General features: G+C 38.8%; 1 pseudogene; it reads right to left on the bottom strand.

Annotated features, from left to right (window-relative positions):
- On the bottom strand, positions 1–5,318 carry LOC139724917 (uncharacterized; annotated as a pseudogene).
- Positions 5,319–9,472: the final 4,154 nt, after the last annotated feature.

The raw sequence follows: 9,472 nt of genomic DNA, 5'->3' as shown, positions 1-9,472 counted from the left end.
TCATCTTTCTTTCGTTTGTTTCTCTCTCTCTTCCTTTCTTTTCTTCGACTCTTCTTCCTCATCCTTTCTTTTCTGTGTTGCTTCCATGTGAGTTATGAAGTCATCTCCTGAAATTGCTTCTGGAAGCTGCAACTTCCGCTTTCGATTTCCTGGGACATGTACCGCAGGAAATTCGATACAATGTTCGAGCGACGGGGAGATGTAATGAGCGCTCCGAGTCTGCGGCTTGGGTGGCGTGATTGTACGTGTAGGGGTGATGGATATCGAGTTAGAAGGTCCTGCCTCATCGTCACCTCTTCCCTCGTCAGATGCGGATGCTGGAGGTGGCATGGGTGCTGGAAGTGGAATGAGTGCTGGAGGTGGAATGGGTGCTGGAGGTGGAATGGGTGCTAGGGGTGGAATGGGTGCTGGAGGTGGAATGGGTGCTGGAGGTCTAACCGTGGCGTTGTCACCACCTCCGCCAACGTCTGGTTGGGGTGCGTCGTCGTCGCCGAATGTGTACATGGCAGATGGCCTCAGCACACATGTATTGAACCGCCGTGTATATGAGAAAATTCCCGCGGCTCGAAAGCCATTCACTGCTCCTTCCAGGCGTCTGCGAATACTTGAGCAAACGTAGCCTTCGTGACATAGTCTCCAGGATTCCGAAACCGGAAGTTTCGCTCAGCCGTGCACCATGAGGCTTTCAGTGACCGAAAGGCACTCAAATCACAAGGCTGCAGCACATGGGTGGCATTTGTAGGGAGGCGGTACAAAATTATGCCATTGTCCCTACAGAATTTGGACACTTGAAGGCTCTGGTGTGCCCCGAGACCATCTACCAGAAGAAGGACTGGAAGTGGTATCTTCTTCCGAACCAAGTAGGGGTGGAACAAGTTGGCAACGAAGCTACAGAAGACTTTCTTATCCATCCACCGATTCTTCGTGCAGCTGAAGAAAGATCCTTCTGGTCTTCCTTCTAGGGCGGCGGCGTCAGGACGACCAGGCAGAAGAATGACTGGCGGAAGATAGTTTCCAGCCGCTGATGTAGTTACCAACACAGATACTTGGGATTTCTCTGAGTTCTTAAACACTTGTACGTATTTCTCGCCTTTCTCAGCCAACATGCGGTCTGCGTACATCCCTCCAAGAGAAAACCCACTCTCATCGGCATTAAAGATCATGTTTGGTTCATTTAGCACTCTGAGTGCGTTGTTTTCGCTCAAATAACTCTCTAAGTCATCAAACCATTTGTCAATGCGTTGTTGACTCACTATAGCCCGTTCATTTCCGAGACTTTGTGGTGTGCGGTAGACGAGATGTGGGTGGTGAGTTTTGAAACTTCGCCACAACCGATCCCCAGGTCTGTTGTCAACGAACGGATTTGCCCTACCGTCCTCGTCTAGCCAATGCTTGATCACCTGAGAATGTGGAAACAATGGAGCACGAACAGAAAAAAATAGATAATGTATTTTATTTGATGTAGTTAAAGTGGAAGTTACGTCAAGAATTTGCCTAATTCTAAATAAAAGAGAAAAAAATTTCCCTACAAAATACATTGTAGTGCAAAAGTGATGAAAATCGGATATAAGAAATGAGGAATTTATGACATATTTATTTTTCACATATTTTCTGGAAAAAAATTCTTGACCGGTTCTTATGAATATTCAAATAAGCGACTACTACCCTCTAGGACAACTACCATCCAGCTAACTACCCTCTATGATGATTACCCCCAGCTACCTACCCGCCAGTCAACTACCCAAAATGTAGTACCCTTAATCATTTATTAATTACCCTCCAACCAACTACCCCAAAGACAGTTACCCGCACAATAATAAACCTTATCTCATTTTCGTATTAACGAACCTTATGAATAACGAGTTGTAACTATTGTATTTATATATGTATATGTAATTTATATATATATATGTATATATATATGACATTTACATTATATACATATATTATACAAATAGTGCATGCTCTATGATGCACTATGTTAGTATGTACTGGATTAGAGAACGACAAATACTAAATTATCCCTCGTGCAGTTCTCTTCACCTCGGCCTGCGGCCCCGGTGAAACAAAACAGCACTCGGGATAATTTAGTATTTGGAGTTCTATAGTCCAGTACTGGTGCATCAATAGAACATGCACTAATTGTTATCACGTAGTAAATAGATCCCTCGATCTACATGTATTTCCGTAGGTCTAGGCCTTAATTTAGATCTAACAAGACTCACCGTACCGCCGGCACTGCATTTGTTGCACGCAGAGGTTTTAACCGCAACGTATAGTTTACCATGCATAGTTTACGAACACAGCGTGCGACGCTAGTACAGCCGTGTATGCGTATTGCACATCACAGAGCAGACTCGCTTATATTTACGAACAGCTTTATGCGTCCAGAGCTCTACGCGCGCATACGTTGAAATACTTGGCCTTGTCTACGTCCCTCCCTAGGCCTTGCGTGAATCTTCTTCTTCTGATTAAGTCTGCCTCCTTCAATAGACTGAAGATTCTTGCAGACTGGTGCTATTTACATTATAATACAATCTATTTACAGATATTTACAAGCACATAGAAAATTTGACGAAAATAACTAGCCACTGTGATCAACCGTTAGACGGTTTCAAAATGATCCCACATATGGCGCTGAAACAATTTCTGACGACAGGGAATTCCAGTTCCTTACAGTTCTTGGGAAGAACGAATGGCGATGCGATTCAGTTCTCGAATATGGTACCTGATAGGAGTGTGGTTGTGAGGCTCTCGTTAACTGAGTAGCCTGTTTAATGTCCTGTGCTGAAAGAGGAGTAAGATTATTGTGTATTTTGTACATCATAATCAGCCTGTCATTTTCTTTGCGCTGTTCCAGAGTGGTCCAATCAAGTTCTTGTAGCATTTTGGTGACACTCGAGGTGTTATGGTAGCGATTTAAAGTGAATCGAGCAGCTCTTCTCTGGACCATTTCCACTTGGCGGATTAGGTTCTTGGTAGATGGGTCCCAAACTGTGGAAGCATACTCAACAATTGGTCGAACCAACGTTTTGTAAGCTGTGGCTTTAACATCAGAAGATTTTATGCGAAGATTGCGTTTTAGAAATGAAAGCACGTTATTGGCTTTATTGACAGTATTGTTGATGTGTTGGGTCCACTTCAAATCAGAAGTGATGGTTACACCCAAGTACTTCATGCATTCAACAGATTCAAAAGGGGTGTTATTCAGATGATACACGTGTTGCACCTTACTTCTTTTCCTGGATATTGTCAAAACCTTACACTTATCTGTGTTCAAATCCATCATCCATTTTTTCGCCCAGTCACCAATTTTGTTTAGAAAAAAGTTCTACAAAGTTCTACAAAATTATAAAAAAATATAAAAAAAGTTCTAAACAATCATTTGAAAATTAATTAAATTATGAAATAAATTAAATAATAATAATAATAATAAATAATATCAAATATATTAATAATAATAATAATAAATAATACTAAATTATTAAAAAAGTTCTACAAATTATTTTTTTCTCTGCGTACATAAAGCGCAGGCATGCGCTGTAGTCACCAATTTTGTTTAGAAAAAAGTTCTACAAAGTTCTACAAAATTATAAAAAAAGTTCTAAAAAATTATTTAAAAATAAATTAAATTATCAAATCAATTAAATAATAAAAATAATAATAATAAATGATAATAATATCAATAATAATAATAATAAATTATTATCAAATAAATTAAGTTATTAAAAAAGTTCTACAAATTATTTTTTTCTCTGCGTACATAAAGCGCAGGCACGCGCTGTAAGCGTTCGGTATAGTGGCACAGTCGTGCCACTATTATACAAATGATGCACAGGATAGAGTGCGTTAGTGTAGGCGTAGTGCACTCGAGGGTATTTACAATTGTGAAACATGCACGAGGCGAAACACGAAATAATCCTGTGCATCATTTGTTTTATAAAATGGGTCGAAAATTCGAAAACTAACATCATTTTTCAGCGTTTTTCACGTACCTTTGTGGGTCAAGACGTCCGAAGATGTTCGTCCCAAACTTTTACGCACGTCGCACTCGCGGAAGTCCCGCACATACAGTATAAGTATAATGGGGGGTTGGGTTTCCGGACACCCGCATGAAAACTTACTTATTTTACATAGAATATGCACCCTTTACCTTAAAGACTTGATATAGACTCCTCATATAGGCCTACTAGACAACATACTCTGAAAACGGCGTGAGAATTAACCTGCTAAATCGTTGGATTTGCTCTTCAAAGTGACTCCATGTACGCGTCCGGTCCCATAACGCTTGGTCTACTGTACTGTACAAAGTGTACGTATAGTATAGTATACGTACGTACGCCACATATGTTATGCACAAGGGAAGACAGGCCGGCCGGCCGGCAGCCCGCGAACTAGAAGTTGTTTACAGGATTGACAGCGCGTACGCGTATGCATGCAATTCATCAAAGGAGCCGCCGCGCGCACAGACGATCGGCAATCTACCATAGGATTACAGGCAGTGCAGTTGTACTGAAGTAAAGGAAGGAGGTGTGTCTCATTTCAGCGCTTCCTATTGGCTACATTCTTGAACCCATTTTATAAAACAAAATGTTTGCACGATCACGTGATACTATCCAACCAATCACAACGCAAATTTCACTCTACCTATTTACTTAATATATATACATACATATATATTTGTTGAGGGTAATTGACTGAGTGTAGTTGGTTGGGGGTAGTTGACTGGGGTGATCATCCAAGAATGTATTCAGGGGGGGGGGGGGGGGGGGGTCGTAGTCATAGAGGATGGTTATCCAGGTGGTAGTCAGTTCGGGTGGTAGTTGTTCGGGTGGTAGTTGGCGGGGGGAGGGGAACTGCCATTAAGACTACTTACATGTGCCCTCTGTGTCCATATTACTATCTGCACATACAATAATAACTATCACCTCGTTGAGTATAAAATAATGTGAACACAATGTAAGATTTGATTATTTTCTTCGTTTGAACAGAAAGTATATCACGCTTAATTATGATACTATCACGGATATGGAATACCAAGAATTTCATTTTTTGTAACCTACATCTTGTAAGTCTTGTTTCGTCTTGCCGAAGCCGATCCTAGCCATATCTTTCGCATAGTTTACAATTTCAGCTTCTTCAGCTTCAGTAAGAAAGGGCTTCGGACCGTGCCTCGCATCCAGCTCGCATCGACCATGGAATTTATCTCGTAGGGTTGTGTTCGGTACACCGTACACCTTTCATGCCGCCCTAAATGACAGTTCTCCAAGTCTTACTCTACACAGGGCAGCCTGTAGGTTTTCCTTCTTCCAAGGCATTGTGTTCTGTTAAGATGTAGAAAAATAATTGATACATTTGTTTTCTTGATGGTATTTTCGTGTCTTTCTTCGCTCAAATTGATCGTTAAAGGTAGGGAATCCCATTTGCATGCCTTAAATGAAGAGTTGTATAAATACAGTGGTATGTTGAAGAGAGTATCATTTTAGAAACTCCCATAAAGTATTGAAAGTGGAAGGTAACATTTAGTACACTTTTTTGACCGTTAGATTTTGAATTGAATTTTTTTCGGGGCTCACCGTAAATTCCAGTACATTACTAGGCTACCTTTGCAGACCCATGCACTGCATGTGTGTCCATCATGTATATTTTGTGAAGAAAGTTCATCAAAACTTACAAACATTTCTATATACATTCTTGCCACACACTCTATATGTTATTACATCAGCTCTTATACTTTTAGATTTGTGTTTATAGATAAAAAATACAGAAGACTGCAACAAAAGGGCTTCAGTGTGGCTGACACACAGAACTACTGAGTAGTTGAGTTTTGTGCATTATTCAAATTGTAGATAACTGTTGACTTCCAAATTTCTCAGCAGTGGCCTAAACAAGTCCCCTGAGGTTCATATTTAATGTTTTGCTGCATTTTGGGAGGTCTGTAAAAGGTATCCCCTACCTTTAATATGAAATTTGATTCTTTGTAAGGAAGGTTCATTATTAATCTTAGGTAAATACTTTTAAATCTTTTGAGGAAATATATTCTCTGCCTCTAGGCCCATATTCTGAAAACATGATAATTTCTTCTTCTACCAACCTGACGGAGACAAAGCTGCGATTCTGGTGTACCGAACACGATATCCAGGTTGCATGGTACTAGTGGTTAGATGCTGATGATGAAAGTAAAGGAGCGTTGATGACTGGATGACAGACAACAAAATAATGACGGAAAACACAATCTTTATGTGAACAGACTTCATTTCTTTTATACTATTCACTATGCATGTAAGCACAGTCACATGAATGAGTAAATATCTATACATTTATATAATATAATTATGTATACATACATGCGCAATTGTTATTTTGACAGAAATATAACATGAATTAAAATACAAATAGATAATATTCCAGACAGTAATCCACAAGTATATATTACATTTGATAGAGTACTATAAAGCATTTCATACATTGCAAGTGCTGTGTGATTGGAAGTATATAACATATTGTCAGATATTGGTCTTTTTTGTTTGAAACGAAGGCTGTATACTACATTTACAAAAATATATATATTTTACATTGTAAAATATTTCTTCAAACTTGAACTTCATTATGTTATATACTATTCTACATGTATTCATCGCCACTGTATCTTAATATCTTATGGAATTGAATCTTATAACTATACTATATCTTACACCTTTCCTTCACGATGGGCTGAGATGAGAATGTGACTAATTACAGAATGAAATGATCGTGATCAAATTCCACTTTCTTCAGCACTTCCTCCTCTAATATTGCGCACTCCTTCGTCCCCGTATTGTCTGACAGTCGCCATAACACTTGAATGTATGTTGGTGAAATAACAGAAAATACTCAATACTGGTGTGTTCACTGAAGGAATATGTAATCAACCCATTCTCTAGTGCCTGCTGAAAAATGATCATCATTTCAAGTTCATGATTAGTTGCAGTTTTAATTGATCTCACTGCATCAAGCAGTTTACTCCTTGTGGGGGAATTTGGGAATCTGGCAGATATGGCACGCTGAAGGACATCGACGAGATGGAGGGGGGGGGGAACGTGAGTTGGGGTTGGGTTTCTGGGAGTAATTCATACCTTCAGGTTTGAAAATCCCGCTCGGAGAGATGGGTGAGGGGAGGGGATATCGGCAGAGCCTGGAATCGATGGAGCTGGGAAGTGATCTGTTGAATGTCAAAATGGTGAAATAAGAAAGAGAAATATATAGGGTAAGTTAGGATGTTAAATGTATATTTTGTCCAAACCACAAGAAAATGTATCAATATAATTATCATACATGCCAAATACTTTTAAACAATATTAACTTTACAAACATTTATTGCATAATCTTATATACCGCTACAATTTTATATAATTTGAGTTTCTGGAAGTTCATACCCTAAGGGATGTAAAAATCCCGCTCGGAGAGATGGGTGAGGGGAGGGGATATCGGCAGAGCCTGGAATCGATGGAGCTGGGAAGTGATCTGTTAAATGTCAAAATGGTGAAATAAGAAAGAGAAATATATAGGGTAAGTTAGGATGTTACATGTATATTTTGTCCTAACCACAAGAAAATGTATAAATAGGGCAATGCCAAATATGCTTAATCAGGATTAACTTTTAAAATATTAACCTCTACAATTTAACATCTACATCATCATTCGATCATCATTAATATTCGATCATCAACATTCGATTATCATCATTGTTATTAAAACTATTTTTTTATTCATTGATGTTTCTAGCATTTATCATGACATTACCACACTTTACCACTATAAACATCATCATAGTCATCATCATCATTATCATTATCATCAGCATCCGATCATCTTTACCATTCATTAATGTTTGTAGCATATATCATGACATTACCACACTTTACCACTATAAACATCATCATCATCATCAGCATCCGATTATCTTTACTACTACCATCATCATCATCCGATTATCATCATCGTCATACATTCAGCATGAGCATCATCACCACCATCATCATCCGATTTTTATCAACGTCATTATAATCTTTATCATTATATTAATTGATTTATTGGGCATCATCACCATTTATTTACCCCATAACCTTAGCCTATACCCTTAACAATATATACCACCACAACCATCATCATCACCATCACCATCATCCTCATCCCATCATCTTCATCATGTCAAAGTGATTCATCACTCTTATCTATGTCTTCAGTATTATTACCACTTCAATCAATGTGGTCTGAAAGCACGCATGTAAAGTAGTGGGTGAGCGGTAACTAGTCTAGCGCCATCTCTGTATGAGTTACGAACATTTTTGTCTGCGTACGCAATTCCACGTACGTACCATGCACTACCATTGTTCATATCATTTGCTGACAGTCGTCAAGTCGACGACGGACGCCTATTCGTACAACTTATCTCAATTTTGAGTGATTTTAGCTAAAAAGTCAAGGCCTACTCACCAACTTCAATAGACGAGACCTTTCTGCCATCAGGAATCTCCAGATGTGGCTTATTGCATTTAAACATCACAAGATTCGGGGAATATTTTGAATATTGCGTTTTGTTTCAGCATCGAATTCTTAGCATTGCGCATACGCTTACTGCAGTGCATGCAGTGCATATTATTGAATGTAGGGCAGATATTCTCGGTCATCATCAACTGCACTCGTGCGCTAAGGGGTGAGCGGTTACTAGTCAGGCTACTGTAACCTTATTTAGACTTGTGTGCTTGCCTTCGTGTGTGACTGTGTATGGTGATTTGCAGTTATTGGTAGCCTTTAATACACCATACATCTTGCACTCTGTTAAAATAAGAATAACATGTATAACAGAAACAAAAGCTCAGTGTATTCCTATCTTACAGGTTATTTCTCATTTACACCAATGATTAATGATTTGCAGAAATGAAAAGTTTCACCACGGTAGCAACTTACAAATAGGGCCAGTTTATATTTCTACAAACTTTGATATTTCCCCTTGAGGATCAAGCATGGAGCTTTATGGATTACCAGTTTGTAAAGGACTAAGGTATCAACTTTAGCATTTGGCCAATTGTAAAACTGTACATATACAATGGACTCCCGTTAAAACAAAGTCCTCAGGACTTGCAGTTTTCTTTCATTATATCGAAATTTCTTTATAACCGAACAAATACACGTAAATGCTAAAAAACAAAACAAAACAAAACAAAGGGCCGATAATGTTTGGAGCCTGAATTTTTATGCCCTTCTAACTGAAATTTTGTTTTAAGTCTGTTTGTTACACACTGTGTACAAAAAAAAAGAAGAAACTGTAAAGTTTATGATGATGCACAGATAAATAAACAGACTAGCAGACCTTGACTGTGGTCCATGCTTTAACTTGCATGTGTTCTTCCTGCCTTTATTCTTGATTCCTTGTGTGTGTGTAGAAAGTACACTGTATGTGTGTGTACGGAGTACACTCTGCATGTGTCAT

This window comes from Diadema antillarum, unplaced genomic scaffold (genome assembly GCF_040938485.1).
Source record: "Diadema antillarum isolate AM-2024a unplaced genomic scaffold, OU_Dant_1.0 seq00000003_RagTag, whole genome shotgun sequence".
Taxonomy (NCBI): Eukaryota; Metazoa; Echinodermata; class Echinoidea; order Diadematoida; family Diadematidae; genus Diadema; species Diadema antillarum.
This window is presented reverse-complemented; position numbering and strand designations above follow the sequence as displayed.